At 36.2% G+C, this 19,728-nt stretch overlaps 1 pseudogene; it reads right to left on the reverse strand.

Annotated features, from left to right (window-relative positions):
- Nucleotides 1-2,546: 2,546 nt before the first annotated feature.
- Nucleotides 2,547-3,188, reverse strand: LOC115900380 (annotated as a pseudogene).
- Nucleotides 3,189-19,728: the final 16,540 nt, after the last annotated feature.

Genomic DNA, 19,728 nt, shown 5'->3' on the forward strand with positions numbered 1-19,728 from the left:
AAATATAAATTTGGTATTTCTAATCCATTACATAGAATGTAAGACTTCAGATTTATATAGAGAAAAACTTCCCTATTAATAGTTAATTTAGACGAGAGCATTTCCTTGTTGCTGAACTTCAGCGCTTTTTGTTGCATGAGTCATAATATAAAAAAACTGCACATAATGCACACATTATAAATATATTCCTCAAATAAACAACATCATAAAGTATGATTAACTTTAACTCATCATATTCTGCTCATATTCTTATCCATTCAATAAATAAACAATATGTTTTATGTAAAGTGGAAATTCATATTTTTGTATGCCCATTTTCCTGGTCCAGACCTTATTCACTTTATAATTCAGGACTTGATTAAAAAACAGAAGCCACTGTATGCAAAATATAAATGGTTTAATATAAACTTAGATGACTGTTGTAAGAACTGGCGGACTATTAATGAGACATCTATTAAAAATCAAGTAAGCTACCACCAAACATTAAATAAGCATACACTGGAAAGTTCACTTTAAAGCATCAAGGTGATTGTATGTTGTTCTCAAAGATTTACTAGAAAGCTCCTGTAATTCTCAGGAATTTCTATGAAGCTTTCACCTCTTATCTTAGTCATTAGCCACAAAGAAAAGAGTGCTTAGTGAAAAGTGGGAAGCCACTGAGAATCTCAAATCTCCATGCATATGGCTACATTTGATTTCTTCTTTTCTGTCTTTCATATTTTGGACTGGGTCCCCTTCATTAGCAAGTTAACCTTGAATAAAACAAGACATCTCTAGCTAATATAGTTCCTAACATGCAGAGGAGACTGGGAAAAGGACAGTGATAATGTCAAGTTGAAAACTGATAACCTGACAATTTATTTTTTTCTGTTCATTGCTTTTTTCATTTTTAAATTTTGAATAAGCTTTAGGTTGATGTGCTATAACTACCCACATAACTGAAGACTTTTCATCCTCTTCTAGAAAGAGGAGATACAAAGTCTGATACGCCATTCATATATCTCAGTGTGAAGTTCATTTATCCTCTAATCAGTTACAAAACTATGTATCCACATATGTATATGTGGATATAGACATATTTATAATTGAAACATTAAAATACTGAACTAGTATTAATGCATTTATATTCAATACAAGGAAAAAGTTAAAATGGAAAAACTAGTTAATGTATGCAAATATATAACTATTAAATAAAATAATTAAATCTATAATAAGAGCACATTCATGAAACTGGATACATGGCCACGGATGGTATTTGCAACTTCTTTCTTCCATTAACCATTTTCTGATCATCTTGATTTTAGCCACCATCTTAGCATGCCAGGGAGTTTTACCTGGTATGGTGACTGTGCCTTTATGGATGAAGGATCTGTGTTATTAGTGGTCCTGCTTGGGTTGGGTTTCTGTACTTTGCATTAGCTTTTACTTTTGAATATTAAAAACCATCACATTGGCTCCCGTTACGGATTTATAGCTCTCTATTTTAAGTGGTCCTTGCCAAGATAGTAAACCTTTCCTTTACCTCTGGATTCAATTGCATAAAAGATTAATGTGACTAAAAGACAGGTGAACATCTCACCTTCCTTTTCAACCGAACCTTTGTTATTTCCACTAGTGAAAACATTCTGATGTCAAGCAAGGCCTGCGGTGGCTGGTAAAGAGGACAGGCTGGCATACACGGTATAGGTTATCTTATCGACCTGATTATTGAGGGCCTCCTATGCATCCTGTTTGTGAGGATGCAATTAATTTGTGCCTTTACAAAAGGTCCATTCTAATATTTCTACTCTAGAACATGTCACTAGTGTTGTTTTTTTTTCCCCTCTAAAATTCATCCAAATCATTAGTCACTGCCCATGAAATTATGTAGATATGAGTCTCTGGCTATTTCTTCCAGACAGTGAACACTCAAAATCAATGTTTAAAGCTCTGCTGACTGGGAGGATGACTATACTGTTACCTCCTAGGGCCACTGCTGAATGAATAAGACAACAGTTTAATAAATACACACATATCAGTCACAGTGATGACTATCAATAAGTAACCACAAATGCTTCTTTGGGTAAAATCCTTCTCACTACTATTCCAGTCATGCTATAGTAACAAAGCTTGTCTTGTTTCTGAAGGTGAAGTACTGCCGTTGTTCTTTCCATCTCAAAGATTCTGTTATTCCCCACTGGATTCAGGAAGCTGTTTTCAATGGTGGCATCTTACAGTATAATTTGTGGCCTAAACATAATTGTTTTTAATAATGTAGGTACTCTTTTTATCTCTGTAAAGAGAAGTTTAAAATCCTCAGTCAGAGAAGGAAGGATGCTTCTGCAGGCAAAGACACAAATTAATTGGATACTCACCAACAGGATGCATAGGAGGCCCTCAATAATCTGGTAGATAAGATAACCTATACTAGGTATAGGTTAAAAGAGTGATAGAGTTAAAGTGAAATCACATGGCTAGGTCAGGTGTCATTAGGAGAACTGAGAGAGTTCCTGTTAGTGGTAAGGGGCTGAGTTTGACTATATGGTAGGCATGTGTTTGGTAGGTCATTATGTGTTATCATATAGATAAAGACTTACTAGTAGTGTAAAGACATAAGCCTGAATAAGGGCTACGGCAAATTTGAGAATGGTCAGTAGGATTAGAATAATGAGAAGACTAACAGTTGATAGTGCTAGTGTGGCTCCTCCGATTAAATGTATTAGTAGGTGTCCGGCTGTAATGTTGGCTATTAATCGCACAACTGATGCCATTGGTTGAATGAATAGGCTAATAGTTTCAGTGATCACTAGCATAGGGATAAGTGGCATAGGTGTGCCTTGTGGTAAAAAGTGAGCTAAGGAGACTTTTGTTTTAAAATGGAAGCCTGTAATTACTGCACCTGCTCATAAGGGGATTACTATACCTAGATTTATTGACAATTGGATAGTTGTTGTAAATGAATGGGGTAGAAGCCTGAGGAGATTGGTTGAGGCAATGAAGAGAATTAAGGAGCTCGGTATAAGGGATCAGGTTCATCCTTTGATGTTACGGGTAATTATTATTTGTTTTAGTACAAGCTGAACTAATCTCTGTTGAATTAGATGAATGGAGGTTGGAAATAGTATGGTGGGAAATAAAATGATTAATACTGCTGCAGGTAGACCTAGAATTGTCAGGGTAGTAAAAAAGGTGAATAGATTTTCATTCATTTTAATCCTCAGGGGGCTTTATGTTTTGTGTTTTGGTTATTTTTGGTGTTGGGGGGGTATGATAAATGAAATTTGATCATTTTAACTGCATAAATGGAGAGTAAGGTTATGATTGTTGACAGGATAACAATGGATCATGTAGAAGTATCTAGTTCAGGCATTCACTGAAGAGAGGTATAGATCAGTCTTCTACTTAAAACGTTAATGCTGGGTAGCTTTACAGTTATGTTATAGTGCAGATGTGGATCAGGTTTCGAAGTATTTTAAGGAGATTAATTCTAGGACAATAGGTATAGAACTGTGGTTAGACTCACAAATTTCTGAGCACTGTCCATAGTAAAGCCCTCATCATATAGCTGTCAAGGTAGTTTGATTAAAGCGTCCAGGGATTGCATCTGTTTTGAGGCCCAGTGAGCAGATAGTTCATGAGTGCAGGGTGTCTTCAGATAAGATTAATATACGGATGGGGATCTCTATTGGGAAAATTGTTCAGTTGTCAACTTTGAAGAGTAGAAGTTCTCTCGTCTTTAAGCCTGCTCTTGGTACTACATATGAATCGAAGCCTCATTATTCAGTTTGTATGTTCATAGCTTCAATATCATTTGCTTTGACGGTAAGAGAAGGGTTGTTAACCTCATCTGTTATGTACAGAATATATAAGGATGGGAGGTCAATTAAAATTAAGATAATGGCAGGTAAGAGAGTTTAGACAGACTCGATTTCTTGGGCATCTATGGTGCTAGTATGAGTTAATTTTGTTGTGAGTATCAAAGAGATAATAGAGAGGACCAGGGAACTAATTAGGAAAATATAAGAGCATGGTCATGGAAAGTGAGCAGTGCTTCTATAATAGGGGATGCATCTTGAAGGCCTACTTGAAATGGATGAGCCATTAACACATACAGGATTTAACCTATATATTAACTTTCACAAAGTTATGTAATGATTTTACTAATATCTTATCGAGAAAGTCGTAGAGGTTATGGGATTGGCTTGAAACCAGTTTCTGGAGGTTTGATTCCTTCCTTTCTTGTTGAGATTTTCACGTAGGTTGGCTCTTCGAATGTGTGGTAAGGTGGTGGACAGCCGTAAAGCCACTCTAAATTAGTATGAATGCTCAATTGTTAGAACTTTTTGTTTTGAAGCAAAGGCTTCTCAGGTTATAAAGATTATTAATATACCTGCTGTTAGTGAGACAAATTAGCCTACGGATGAGATAATATTTTATGCAGCGGATGCATCAGGATAATCGGAGTAAGGTCAGGGCATACCAGATAGGCTGAGGAAGTGCTATGGGAAAAAGGTTAAATTAACACCTCTAAATACAATGGTGAAGTGGATTTTAGCATAGGTCTGATTAAATATACAACCTGAAAATTGGAGGATCAGTGGACAAAGCCTCCTATGATGGCGAATAACACTCCCAATGATAAGATGTACTGGAAATGGGCTACAACATAACATGTAGTATGTAAGACAGAATCTAGTGATGAATTAGCTAGTACAACGCAGACTATACCTCCTACTGTGAAAAGGAAGATGAATCCCAGGGCTCAGAATATTGCAGGAGATCATTTGATGTTACCCCCATGCAGTGTAGCTAATTAGCCAAAGACCTTGACGCCAAGAAGGATAGCAATAATTATGGTAGTGGAGGTGAAGTATGATGGTGTGTCTATGTCTACTCCTACTGTAAATATATGGTGAGCCCATACGATAAGTCCTAAGAAGCCAATTGATATCATGGCTCATACTATGCCCATATACCCAAATGGTTCCTTTTTTCCGGAAGAATACATTACGATATGGGAGATTATCTCGAAGCCTGGTAGGAGAAGGATATGCATTTCAGGGAGACCAAATAATCAGAATAAATGTTGATACTAGATAGGGTCACCCCTGCTTGCAGGGTCAAAAAAAGTAGCGTTTAGGGTACGGTCAATTAATAGCACAGTAATGCTGGTGGCTAGGACTGGGAGAGAAAGGAGTAGAAGGACTGCTGTAATGAGGACTGATCAGATGAAAAGGGGTGTTTGACACTGGGATATGGCTGGGGGTTTTATGTTAATGATTGTGATAATAAAGTTAATGGCCTCTAAACAGAAGAAACACCTGCCAAGTGGAGTGAGAAGATGGTCAGATCCACAGAGGCTCCTGCATGTACTAGGTTTCCTGCTAAAGGGGGATAAACTGTTCAGCGCCTGGCTTCTACTATTGAGGATGAAAGTAGGAGTAGAACAGATGGAGGGGAGAAGTTAGACGCTCATGTTATTTATCAGAGGGAATGCTATGTCGGGTGCACCAATTATCAGTGGGACTAGCCAGTTGCCGAAACCCCCAATTATGATTGGTATTACCATAAAGAAGATTATGACGAATGCGTGGGCGGTAGCAGTAACATCGTAGATCTGATCATCTCCTAGCAGAGTTCCTAGTTGGCCTTGGTTGGTTTGAAGAATGGCATTTGTATCATTTTCTAGGGCTGTTCTAAAAATGTTCCACAAACTAGGTGGCTTGCACAACAGAAATTTGTTGTCTCACAGTTCTGGAACCTAAAACTCCAAGATCAAGCTATCAACAAGGTCGGCTTCTTCTGAAGGCCGTGAGAATCTGTTCCATGCCTCTCTACTAGCTTCTGGTGGTTTGCTGACAATCTTCGGTGCTCCTTGGCTTGTAGATGCATCACTCTGATCTCCACCTCATGTGCACATGGCATTTCTTCTTTTCATGCAGATATCAGTCAGATTAGGGCCTACCTTATTGGCCTTATCTTAATGAATTAAATATACAAGGATCTTATTTCCAAATAAGGTCACAGTCTCGGGTACTAGGGGTTAGGACTTCAACATATGAATGTGGTGGGGAACACAGTTCAAGCCATAAGAGAAGTCAAGGTATTCAGATTTATCAACACCTGCCACATGTTCCATTCTTATTCTCAGGATTCTACTTGTTCCAAACCAATACCCTAATGAAAAAGAACTGATGAGACTGTGAATTGATTTCTCTGTTAAATAATACAGCTGCCAAAAAGGTTAGACTTCAGATTTGGTTTTCACAAATGTTAGCTGTGAAACTATACTAAATTATTTCTGATCCCTGGCCTTAAACTGGAAATTCAAAGCAGTGAGTCTGTCATTTTCCTTTTTCAGGTTTTCCACTGCACTTAGAAGACGCCAGCCCATTCCACAATTCCTGTACTGTTTTCCTCCCTTATCTTGTATTGCTACAACTACCTGTTCTCCCATAGTTTTCCTTATATAAGTACTTAGCTGTATGTGATGATTTAGTTAACTCTTTTACAACTACAAGCTAAGGATAATCTGTGTTGTACTTTCCATTTTTCACTGATAATGAGTCCATTACTAAATTCAAATCTAATAAGATTAAAAAGCTAGTTCCATAGTATCATTTTTCAGATTCTGTTAGGCCTACTATACAAAAAACATCACCAGTCAGTGTTAAGCTAGGAAAACAGAAGCACTCAATATTTTCTGAGTATAAAGCTTTAATGTCTAATTAAGGGCTTTCATGATTATTGGGAAATATTCCCGGGATAAAAATTAGGAAGCCAGTGCCCAAAGTAATGTTGATGCCACTGAAGGCCGAGGAATAAAACACTGATGAGCTTAATCTGATCTTGAAAGTGATTATTAAAAGTTTGGAAGAAAGCTGTCACATACTCAAAAATCTTTGAAAAGCTTGCACCACCCGTCTCATTCTGCAGCAGAGAAGCAGGTGGTTAGCAAGAGCTTCTTAGGAAACTGCTATGAATTTTACATACTCTGATGCTTCTGGCTGCAGTTCTTTTTTGAGGAAAACAGCTTTCTTTTTTGTTCTGCTTTGAAAGGAGAGTCCTCTCATCCATGAAATCCAGAATTGTGTATGAAAGGTAATTTTGAGAAGTGCAAAGTGTTCTTCAATAAGTGTAAATTATGGTGGGTTGAAAATAGATAGTCCACGACGTTCATTCCTTCCTCTATCCATTAAATAAGAAGTCCCTAATCTCCTTTGTTATACTACTTGACTTTAAAAATTATTATCCTAAAATATAATTCAAATACTATCACTCCCTCAATTACACCTCAAGGAATTAAATAAATAACAAACACTTCCCATGATCTAATTCTAATCTATTGTCTAACTTCCAAGTAAGCTTGATTCTCCAGCTTCTATAATAACCTCGACTTTTTGTTATGTCTAACTACAGCTATATGTATCCATCAAAGCTCTATGCCTTTATGCTCCTCTTATATCATGAAATTCTGTTTTGTCCCAATCCAAACCTAGTAAACTCAAATGCTCTATCCTCCTTGAAGCTTTTCCTTTTATCCCACATCAGATGCAGTCATTTCTTCCTGCACAGAACTTGACTTATACCTCTATGTAGCAGTCATTTCATTCTGCCTCATGTTTTCCTTCAACACTACAGTTTTTCTTTTCAATCCAGCTAACATATTGTTAAGTCCAAAGTGAAATATGTAAACTCCTACCTGCTACTCCCAAAGCTTTTCCATTGTACATCTAGATTTCTATACATTTCAACTCATCATATCTGGAAAAGAATAGGCATTTGGCAAAACTTGAACCCTGATTAGAGCCAGTGATGTCCAAAGGATATGAATTCCTTAGCTTTAATATCTGCTTCAGATACTAGTAAAACTTCTTGCCCTGAAGAAAGTGAGTCTCAGAAAGTGATACCTTCTGTTAAAAGATCATTTTCGCGGCCGGGCGCGGTGGCTCACGCGTGTAATCCCAGCAGTTTGGGAGGCCGAAGTGGGCGGATCACGGGGTCAGGAGATCGAAACCATCCTGGCTAACACGGTGAAACCCTGTCTCTACTAAAAATACAAAAAAATTAGCCGGGCGTGGTGGCGGCGCCTGTAGTTCCAGCTACTCGGGAGGCTGAGGCAGGAGAATGGCGGGAACCCGGGAGGCGGAGCTTGCAGTGAGCTGAGATCCGGCCACTGCACTCCAGCCTGGGAGACAGAGCGAGACTCCGTCTCAAAAAAAAAAAAAAAAAAAAAAAAAAGAAGATCACTTTCTGACTCAGACATTTCCAAAGGTTATAGGGCCACTCCAGTGTAACAAAGCGCAAGGTCTATTATGTAACTGGCTAGTGGAATGTGAAATCTAGAATACCCAGAGTCATAGTGCTGGGCCCAGGTTCCCCAATTCTGATTGCAGCTATCTTTGCAAGAGATCTTTTCCAGCCACAACTGTGTTTCTGTAGTTCATCATTTTTTATTAGTAGTATTTTATGCACTACAATCATTTTACAAATGTATATAAATGTATTGGTAATGTATCTTTATATATTACATATAACTATTTTTATACTATTAATCACTTTTATTTTTGCCTCAGTAGTAGGACTCTGACTAGTACATAGGATAGAAACAAAATATCTATGCATAGGCATATTATGGCAAAATATTTGTAAGTAAAAACAAATATATTATCTTGAAAGCGACAAATAAAAAATGATAGGGAGACCACTCTAAGATTAACATTTGCCTTCTCAGCAGAAATGATTAAGGTCATAAAACAGAGTACTGACATATTTAAAGTGCTGAAAGGAAAAAATGATGGCTAACCAAGAATTCTATATTCAGCAAAAATAGTCTTCAAAACTGAGGGTGAAATACATTCCCAGATAAACAAAACTGAGATAATCCATTGCTAGCAGTTAGGTCTTTAAAAAATATATGCAACTCCTTTTTGCTGACAGGAAATGGTCCCAGGTCATAATGTCCATCCATACACAGAAATGAAGAGCACCAATAAAGGTGATAATGTAAGTAAATATAAAAGATAGAAAAAATACATCTTGTTCTCTCTTCTTCTCTTAATTTTTTAAAAGTTGCATGAAACTCTAATTAAAAAACTATATCGTTGGACTTATACAGCTTAAAGTTGATATATATTACATATATGATAATAATAACACAAAGGAGGTGGAACATAGAACTATACTACAAAAAATTTGTATATTTACTAGAATTAAATTTTATTATTCTAAAATAGGTGATAAACTAAGAAATATATTGTAATTACAGGGACAACCACTACGAAAATAACCCAAAAAATGAACAAAAATATTTCACTATAAAATATTTATCTGACACAAAAGATCACAGTGATGAAGGTACAGAGGGAAATAAATACATGATACAAATGCCAAAAAAATGGGAGCTATAAATCCTACTTTATAAATAATTACATTAAATATACATATTTAAAAACCAATACAAAGGCAGATTTTCAGGTACAGTTTACAGAAAAGCCATACAGGCCGAGTGCGGTGGTTCACCCCTGTAATCCTAGCACTTTGGGAAGCCGAGGTGGGCAGATCCCTGAGGTCAGGGGTTCGAGACCAGCCTAACCAACATGACAAAACCCCATCTCTACTAAAAATACAAAAAATAGCCTGGCACAGTGGTGAATGACTGTAATTCCAGCTACTTGGGAGGCTGAGGCAAGAGGATCGCTTGAACCCAGGAAGCGGAGATTACAGTGAGTTGAGATCATGCCACTGTACTCCAGCCTGTGTGGCAGGGTGAGACTCAGTCTCCAAAAAAAAAAAAAAAAAAAAAAAAAAAAAAAAAAGTCATACATTATATCATATCATCTGCAATAAGAAAGTGTGAGATTCAAAGGAATAAATACGTCAATAGTAAAAGTATAGAGAAATACATCATGCCAGCAGGAATGACACAAAAGAATAGCTGTGCTAATAGAACGAACTGACTTTAAAACAAAGAAAAATGTTAAAGGAGTCAAAGATGAAGATGTTATAATAATAAAAACAATCCATCAGGAAGATATGGTGATTAGAGACCTATATTCAGAGAACAACAGAGCCCCCAAATTTATGGACTAATAACTGACATAATGAAGGATGAATTTAAAAATGCAACAATAAGATTTGAAAGCTTTAGTGCACCAGTTTTCAGTAATAGCTAAAACAATATGAAAATTAGCAAGTATATGTAGTATTCTTGAACAAAATTATAAACAAACTAAACTCCAAGCAAGAAGAAGAAAGGAAATCTAAATATTGCAGTGGAAATCAATAAAATAGAAAACAAATCAAAATGAACAAAACAATGAACCAAATGTTGTTTTTTTTCTTTGAAACAGATCAACATAGTATTCAAAATTGGTTGATGAAGCAAATAAAAGAGAAGATATAGTTTAATAAAATCAGGAGTAAAAGAGGCATCATCATTACTGATCTTACAATAAACACAAGGGTTAAAATGAAATATAAGCAACTTTATGGGTATTTAATAGTGTGCAGTGGAATGCAAAGCAAACTAAAAATGTTTTTAAGGAAAATATATTTGACATATAAGAGGCAACACTGGAGAATACATTTTTAAAACAACAAGATTCCTTTGTGAAATATGTTTCTTCTCAGTTGGCAAATACGTGGGTGAAAAATATTCTTCTTAATAAAACAAGATGCAGGCTTGGAGATCAAATACTTGAGCCAAAGTAGTCTAGATTGAAACCCTGCCCAGTTACTTTTTAAGAAATGGGTTATTGAAACTATCACCTGGTTTCCCTGATTCTCAATTACTTTATTAGTAAAATAAGGACTATAATATTAAAATAAATGAATATTAGGATTAAGAGGTAAAATGTATAAAATGCTGAGCATAGTGACTGTCATCTGAATGCTCAATAAACAATTTTGGTATTATACTGTTAGAGTTTCTTTTAAGTAGAAAATTATTATGTATAAGAAAACTTGACTAATAAAGAATTTGTTAAAATAAAATCTTATTGTATTATTAAAATGATCTATAAATGCAGTTTATGTATGGGTCAAAAAAAGATGAATCATTTTTCACAGCAGATGAATTTAGAGGCAGAAAGCATTGCTTTAGAAAAAAGCTGCAAATTGACTCTAATTTCTATAGGTAAGATAGGAAGCAATATGCAAAAATATTGTTATTACTTCTGTCACTTCCATTGTGCAAGAGACAATAGTTGCTACCTAAATAAATCTTGACAATGTGGAAGAGTTGTACTTGATGGATGATGTCACCTATTTAAAAGATCCTCCTGCCCTCCTTTAGTTCCTCCTTTGCTTTAGAATTTCCTCAAAAGAAATGCCAATATTCTGAAAGGCTGAGAGAAGGGTGAGCGCCAATTACAGTCCCAGTGGAGACACAAACAATTCCACTCATCAGTAAGCAAGAAGGTGAACCGTTGGAGGAGCTTCTTATATTAATGCTGCAGTAAATGTGGCGAGTCCGTCACGGAATATTTCAATACATCGTGCATGTCATTTGGATTTACAAGCAACCTGCTGAGAATGTGGAGACCTACTTTCCTCTGCTGTGATTTCAGTACATTTTAAGAAATCTTTCTAAATTATATCCCTTCCCTAAAACATTTGGTTCTGTAATACTTTTCTTAGTTCATAAAGAAACATTTTTCCCCTAATTTAAAGGAAGGCATGTATTTTCTAAGGATATAAACATGTTCAAGGTAAAATCTGCAGATTTTTTGCATTAAAGAATATCATACCTGTAGTCTTAATTTAAAAAGAGAATGAGTAAGTGAGAGAGAGATAGAGAGAGAGAGGGAGAGAGAGAAGAGACAACCGAGTATATAACTTAACATCAAGAAATGAAAAAATAGGTAAGCATTAAATAAAATAAGACAATTGATATATTTATTATTCTCCTTGAAGCAAAGTCAGACTACGTTCTTTAGTCTATTACAGATTTATGCTATCAATATAACTGCATATTATTTCACAAATAATCTAACTTCTACAATAATAGTATTTGGGGAGGAAATAGTAAATGTCACATGTTGAGCTAATGGCCTATTATAAGTCAAATTTTCTTAAAATATGCACCCATTATATGTGTTAATGATTTTTAATAATTTAAAGTTATATAATACAGCTGTGAACTGAAATGAAATTCTGATTGATTCTTTGTGGAAAATTAAAGTTGCAAAACAAACTAGTAAAGCTTTTCCTCAGGAGAGAAAATACACAAACACAGCTTTTAAAACAATAGGTGATTTCTGAGGGGAGGATTCATTCTGTGCCCTAGTTTTGGCTGAGTGTCTTAGAGATGTTCAATACCATCCTATAGCAGGCTTGTTGAAAGCGCACATATTGCTTTGGTCGAGAAGCCATCCTTGCATAGTGGAAGAATACAATTTATTTCAAAGCATAGTAAACATATTTATGTATAAAATAAAATGAAAGAACGTCTTCAACTTGACTCACTTCGCTAATGCGTATAGTTAGGCCTGTATTTTTGTCTACAGCACATTAACACTCACTGAAAATATTAAGTTCCCTTTATGCTTTGAGAGTTAACAGCATAGTAAAGATCATGGGCACTGAGTTAAACATTGTTTAAATCATGACAAGGTCAGTTATGAGCTGTATAATTTAGGGTAATTTTCTCAGTCTCTTATCTATAAAAGAGGAGACTCTCCACCTTAAGACTTGTTTAGAGATTAAAAACACAATCTATATAAAGTTCTAATTATTGTTTCTGGTCCCATTATAAATGATCAAAAATAATTAGCTATTATCTTCTTTATTACTGAGAACAGAAGCTGAATATAAGTTTACTAAATATATTTTTAGTTATATTTTGGTCACTATAAGTTATTGTCCTATTCACTCTGTTATTTTATCTGTTAGAAAGGACATAGTCTATAATCCATAAAAATAAGAATTAACATATTAAGTAATGCAACAAATACTGAACATTTGCTATGTTTTAAGCACTGCTAGTCACTAACAAAATAATAGTGGCAAAATAAGATTTTTCACTGTTTACTTGCATCTCATAGTATATTATGGGAGAATTTAGGTAAACGTAGGACGGAGTTTCTGTTATAATAAGAAAATCACTACCTCATTTTTAGTTGAAAAAACATGTATATATATAATGAGTTATCATATGTAGAAAACACCAACTCACTGGTCTAAGTCTACCTGTAGACTATTTATTATAGAGCTAAATATGGGTCAGATATAGAAGCTGGCAGTTTCTGTCTAGCAGTTTCATACTGCCTTACATGTAAGCATTACATTTATGCTTACAGTCATTCATCTAGTGAATCAACTATTTGTTGAGTTCTTGTCTGTGCCAGGCTCTGAAAAGCACTTTGAACCAAAACACTGATAAGAAATTCTCATCCTTCCTCTTTGAGAGGAGTGAGGAAGTAGATATATAAACAGAACCCAAGTTTATTTACAGTAAAGGTATGAGCAAAGTTCTGCAGGAAAAAGAGAAATAAGCAAAAAGAAGTAACATCTTAGATTTTGAAGAAAAATTGAAGAATGTAAATACATGTAAAACACAAAACTTATGAAACACACAGAGTCTATGTAAGAATATTATATTTCTTTTTTTTTTTCTTTTTTTTTTTTTGGAGACGGAGTCTCGCTCTGTCGCCCAGGCTGGAGTGCAGTGGCCGGATCTCAGCTCACTGCAAGCTCCGCCTCCCGGGTTCACGCCATTCTCCTGCCTCAGCCTCCCGAGTAGCTGGGACTACAGGCGCCCGCCACCTCGCCCGGCTAGTTTTTTGTAGTTTTTAGTAGAGACAGGGTTTCACCGTGTTAGCCAGGATGGTCTCGATCTCCTGACCTTGTGATCCGCCCGTCTCGGCCTCCCAAAGTGCTGGGATTACAGGCTTGAGCCACCGCACCCGGCCAGAATATTATATTTCTTAACATAAAAGTAATAGTAGAAGATACATTTGATTGAAAGTAGAATTGACATTATAAAGATAAAGGAAAAAGGGATAAGGAACAATTACTGACTCTGGCTTATGAGAAAACAACGAATTGTAATTTTCTGTTTTAATAAAGATAGTGCAAGAGGAATCTAGCCTAAGGCACCAGAATAGAAAGAATTTTCTCACGGCACTGGGATAAACTGCAGGAAGGTTATGGAATCACTATTTTTGAGTATTCGCTGGTACAAACTAGAGATTGTTTCTTGGAGACAGAAAGAAAATATCATATATATTCACATAAAGTAAGCTAAATTAACCATTGGCAGAATGCTTCCAAACATTCAAATTTTACTGTTATGAATGACCACATGTAGCAGTCTATAAGCTTAAAGAAAAACATAACCAAATCTGACTGTGACATTCTTATGCACAAGACAACAAAACTAGCTTCAGATTTCTGGCATAAGGTCATCTTGTTAAGTAGGGGAAAGGTCCTGATTATTAGTCAAAAGAGATAATAGGAAATTGTCTTCACAACACATGGAAGACACGTATGGTGTTCTGATCCTAGATATAAACCCATTATGTTTCTGATGGTGTTAATTCTACCCAAAGGCCACAATGACAACAGCTATCTGAGACTTTCAGCTAAGGGTTACTTACATCATCTATTCTTTGTTAGCTATTGATTGAAAGAGCATCACATATGCATCACATATTGGACTGAGTTATGGCCATTTTAAGTGTCAGGTTTCCAGTTATATAGATGCCTAAGAAATGATGCACAGAAGCATTTACTTGTAGATTCATATATCATCTAACCAGTAGAGAATGGATTCTGAAAACTCTTTATAACTGAAAAGTAGTAGGATGCAAGTTCTTTTAAGAACTTGCTAAAGTATAGAAGGAGAAGTACTTGTGGAAAGCATTTGTGTATATTTAGAAACCGGCAGCAAGTTTTTGGTTGAATAACATAGAAGTGTTAACAATTTTTTCACCTGATTGAAAGTAACAAGTCTTATATTTACTTAAATTGCTTGGGATTGTTACCTTTACTTTCTACAAACCCATACTGGATAAAAGTGCAATTACATTGAGAAGGAAGAAGTCAAGACTTGGGTTGAGACCTATTCTGACAAGTTTTAGGAAGTAAGATCTCAATTCTCTTCTAAGTGAGCTGGAATTTTACAAAGCCCATTAACATTCTGTCATCCCTTGGCTTGTTTGACCTCAAGGGTATTCCTCTCTTTTCTTTTGCTCAGATTAGTATCCAACAAACACTGACCTATTCAAGGCTGCATTTTCTAGACATCTGAGTCAAGTGGCTTCTGGTTGAATTTGGCCACAAGGAATTTAAGCAGGGTCAGGTGCCGTTGCTGGCAACTGCTTCCCCAAGGCTGATCTCCAGTGACTCTTGGTTCCAGTGAATGATCCAGGCTCCTGAATTTTTAAAAACAACACTCTTTTTCTTTGTCCCTCTAGCTTAACAATGGCAAAAGATTCCTGCTATTGCTCACCTTGGACTCTTTCACATTTTCCTGTTAGTTTTTTTGCTATTCCATTAACGATGTAACTGATTCCCTGAATTAAATTCTGTGTTTTAAATATTCAGAGTAGCATTTGCTTTCCTGGTTTGAATTAACTAATTACATTCTTGAAACCAGGGGTAGTCCCAAGATAAAATCCTCAAGTTGGATTTCTGAGATGAATTGCTTGCCTGGATGAGTGGGATATTGTTAATCAATGATTTGCAGGAGTGTTATGATTATATGAATTATCACCTATGGTTGCTTGGAATAAAGTGCCAATCAAAAGGAAGACTTTAGAAAATGAAGGAGTAGATTCATTTGATTATTCACCACGACAATCATGATGCTTACTTAAATTGCAAGGCGGAATGACCACTTCTGCTGACACTGGATAAATTACAGAAAGCAAGTTCAGAGCATTAAACTCCACATTCAAGGCACAGGGAGCAAGCAACAAGAGAGCTTCAAAACATTTAAAATAATATTTTACTTATTGAACCTGCAGGGAAAACATGGTTGCTAATTAGTTCTAAAATCTAATTGCACAGGTGGCAGAATCACCAGTCAAGATGGAAACGAAATTGTACCAAGTATATTATGTAAAGTGAGGGCATGAATGGGGGAAAAGCAGAACTGAAAGACATGGGGTGGGTATATCTGGGTACTCAAGTGAGCCTGAGAACCTTTTATCCCTAAATTTTTGTGCAGCTTCTGTGGAAGCAGAAGCAGTCTCTTATTCTTCCTTCTCTGATGAATCTAGCATTATTAGTCATAGTCTATCGAAAACAGGAGGCATGCTTGTGGGATTCTGAAGTCAATGTAATGAATAAACTTCTAAAGAGTGTGCCAGGTATTAAGGAGAAGGTAATATTGAGGTACCCAGATACTTGAATCTTTGTAATCTTTTGCCATCCATGAAAAAGCAAGGAGTAAAAAATGAAAGCCTAGTCTGATTTAGACCCACGCAACAGGAACACCATTTGTAGAGAGAAGTAGCAACTACAAGGATTGCAACACAACCTTTCTTTTTTTTACCACCAACCCTCTCATCTCACCTGTTACTGTCGACATCGGCCAAACTCAACTAAAAGCTAGAGTTTACGGAGTCAAAGTTGAACTGTAAGGGCAAGCCTCTGAAGAAACACAGCAAGTAGTAAAGTGCAGAAAACAGCCTAAAATGGAGAAGAACAAATGGAATTATCAACCACATTCCACTCTTTTTTTTCCAGTGTTCATCTGTTCCCAATCTTTGCCCAGAGGAAAAAAAAAAATGCTACCAGCAAGCCCGGGGAAGGCACACTGTCATTGAGGGATAATCCCAGTTTATTTATACTTCCCCATGGAACCAAAAGTATAACACAAATCATTATCTGTGTTTCTCAGATAATGTAACAGATAATTAAAGGAAAAGAGAATAATTAGCTTTAGTCATAGTTGCTAAATTGTTCAACTATGTGCCTGGTCACTAGGCCTAAACAAATAATTTTATCTGTATTCTTACAACAACCATTCCATGTTCTTCTTAACCTCCAACCACATCTCATCTGTAAAAAGCAGCACATCTTACCCTCTGACAGCATCTCTACCTAGTAGAGCAATCCAAATACGAATTTCTTTGGGATCCATATCTTCAGTGGATCTGTCTTTATTGCATTGATGCAGTTTTCCATTGATGATTATTACTGGACATGAGCATAATTAAAGGCACCCTAGTGAATCCTCTGGATTCATCTTCCGTTGCCATTATGGTGCAGATGCATACTAATTTTTTCTTTATGATTGGGACTAAGCACTCTGAACAAAAGACTGATCTTATTCTCTAATCCTATTTCAGTAGCATAAGAAGACCCAAATAGGCAGGATGTGGTTTCAGCTTCCTGTGTAATGGAACCATGACTATAGTATATGTGTATCTCCTTTGGCCATTTATACCTACAAACCCACCAAGCCCAAGGCTACAGGGATGAGCAGTAAATTGTCCCAATAAGTTATTCAATACATCAGTAAAAGAACCCCAACTTCTTCTTGGTTCCTAAATTTATACTGGCTAAAGAGAGATTGCAATCATAGAGTACAGTGTAAGTGCAGGATGTAAGTGAATCTTCAATGGGCTAACACACTCTTTTATCAATCTTTTCTCCTCTGAGTGAGGAGTTTGTTTCAAAACCAGTGAATCCCTTGCACTTGAGCTCATTGTGGTATTTCTGTGACTGTAAAATAAGTTTGCTGTTTGGACTATGATGTGCAAGATAACATGGTCATAAATAAGGCATTCTGTAAATCCACTATTGAATGTTCTGGGAAAAATATTTTAGACATGGAAGGCAAGTTTATATGTACTTATTTCCATGAAGACACATTAGCACCTCACACCTGAGGTAAGGGATCAAGAGTAATCTAATTGTAACTTCTGTTGACAAGTTGACAGGTGGTAGCCAAATTGGCCTTAAGGAGGGAAAGCTCATGTTTTTGAGACCATGCCTATCTCATATCTCTACCTGTATGTCCTCTTTATACCTGAGTCTGTTGAGAAAGCAATGGAATACTTGAAGAATGAGGTTGAATAACATCAAAGGATGGTTCATCTTTTCTACCTGCTTATTGAAAGTCTCTTCTGTGATAGATACTCTGGGAAGTATCTAGTAGTATATGAATTCTTCCCTTTTCCTCATCCTAGAATGCCCATCCATATGTATCTTCCCAATCCTTCTTATTGCAAATATTCTAATATTATTATTTCATTTACCAGCAAGACAAGACTTACTCACAGCCCATGAATCAATATAGATCAATACCATACATCAACTTAAAATATATATATGTAAGACAATTACTAGATGTACTGCTTGATATTCAGCTTAAGAAAAGATTTCTCTTCTCCACTGTCTTCTACTACCTCCCCCCAAGTTGAGTCGTAATGTAGCAACTATGCACTGCAAGATGAAACATGCTACTGTGTGAATACATCTGTCAACCAGGCCTATGTTTTTCCTTTTCAGTTTCCTGGTACTTAAGAACTCAATATGAGCACCTGTGTGTGGATTAAGTAAGAATCAGTGAAACCATAAGAGTGTTTGGGAGTTTGAGCTGTCTGCTGATGTTAACTACTTGTGCAGTCTAAAACTCTGGAGGCTGGTCCCACATATAGCATTTTTACTTCACAATGACATGCTGCTGCTAATATCCAACATAATGATTTTATGAATAATATGGGCCTAGTATGTACAGGAGGAAGAGGCATGGACTCTGCATTCAATTGTTCAGTTGGGGCTTGGTAGAGGCCCCATTCAGCATTGCTATCTGCCACACAGATTGTCTTCAGAATTAACTGTGCTGTGTCATGAGGTATAATGGCAGAGCAGCTTGCATCTCTTACTTGGTCTGCTGTGGAAACTTTTCTTGCTCTGAGTTTCACTCAAAACTGACAGCTTTATAGATTTCCCAGTAAATGAGACAGAACAGCACAATTTAAAATTCAATAAAACCCCAACATATTACAGTTTGGCTTCTTTCTTCCCAAATGGCAATACAAGATATATTAAGTTGTCTTTCATTTTGGAGGAATAGCCCCACATTCCCCAAGCACCAGAGGAAGTCACTGATATGGCAGCCCCTAAACTTTCTCAGGGTTTACTGCCTGCACTCTGGTATAAATGTCTCATTAAAGTATAAAGAGAGCTTACTACATCCTCTTCACCAGGTTAGTTAGTCAAATGCTCATATGGTTAGGGATTCTGAGCAGGATGAACATGACACATTTACTCCAACATTTCCATTTTTTAAACTTTCAGACTCTTTTCTCTACATAGCATGCCAGGGACATTCTGGCATCTTAACCTCATTGACTGTAGGCCATTATTAAGTACAGGTTTTCATTAACCAACAAACCAAACTATTAAGTTCCATCCTAGGGACTGGGGCTAACATTTTAATTCCTAACTTTCAAGCAACTGAACACATCTTGATACATTTAGCCTAAAACGACTTTATATACCATCTTCCGCTTTATTACATTATTAATATCCTTTCCCATAAAGGATAGGAGGAAATTCCCTCTGATGTTAAGTAATTAAAAGTGTTTATTTAAATTAATATTTGGTTTCCTTAAATTTGGGGGAAGGTCTGATTTTGCTGGTAAGGAAGTTTCAAGGGAAATTGAGGGTTCAATTCTCTCAGCCCTTTCAAATTTTCATCTGACATTGTTCAATTTACTATAAGTTGACTCGAGTCCCCACAAACTCATTCATTCATTCAACAAATAATGACTGACACCTTATCTCTAT

The sequence above is a fragment of the Rhinopithecus roxellana genome, chromosome 1, assembly GCF_007565055.1.
Source record: "Rhinopithecus roxellana isolate Shanxi Qingling chromosome 1, ASM756505v1, whole genome shotgun sequence".
In the NCBI taxonomy this organism is placed as follows: domain Eukaryota; kingdom Metazoa; phylum Chordata; class Mammalia; order Primates; family Cercopithecidae; genus Rhinopithecus; species Rhinopithecus roxellana.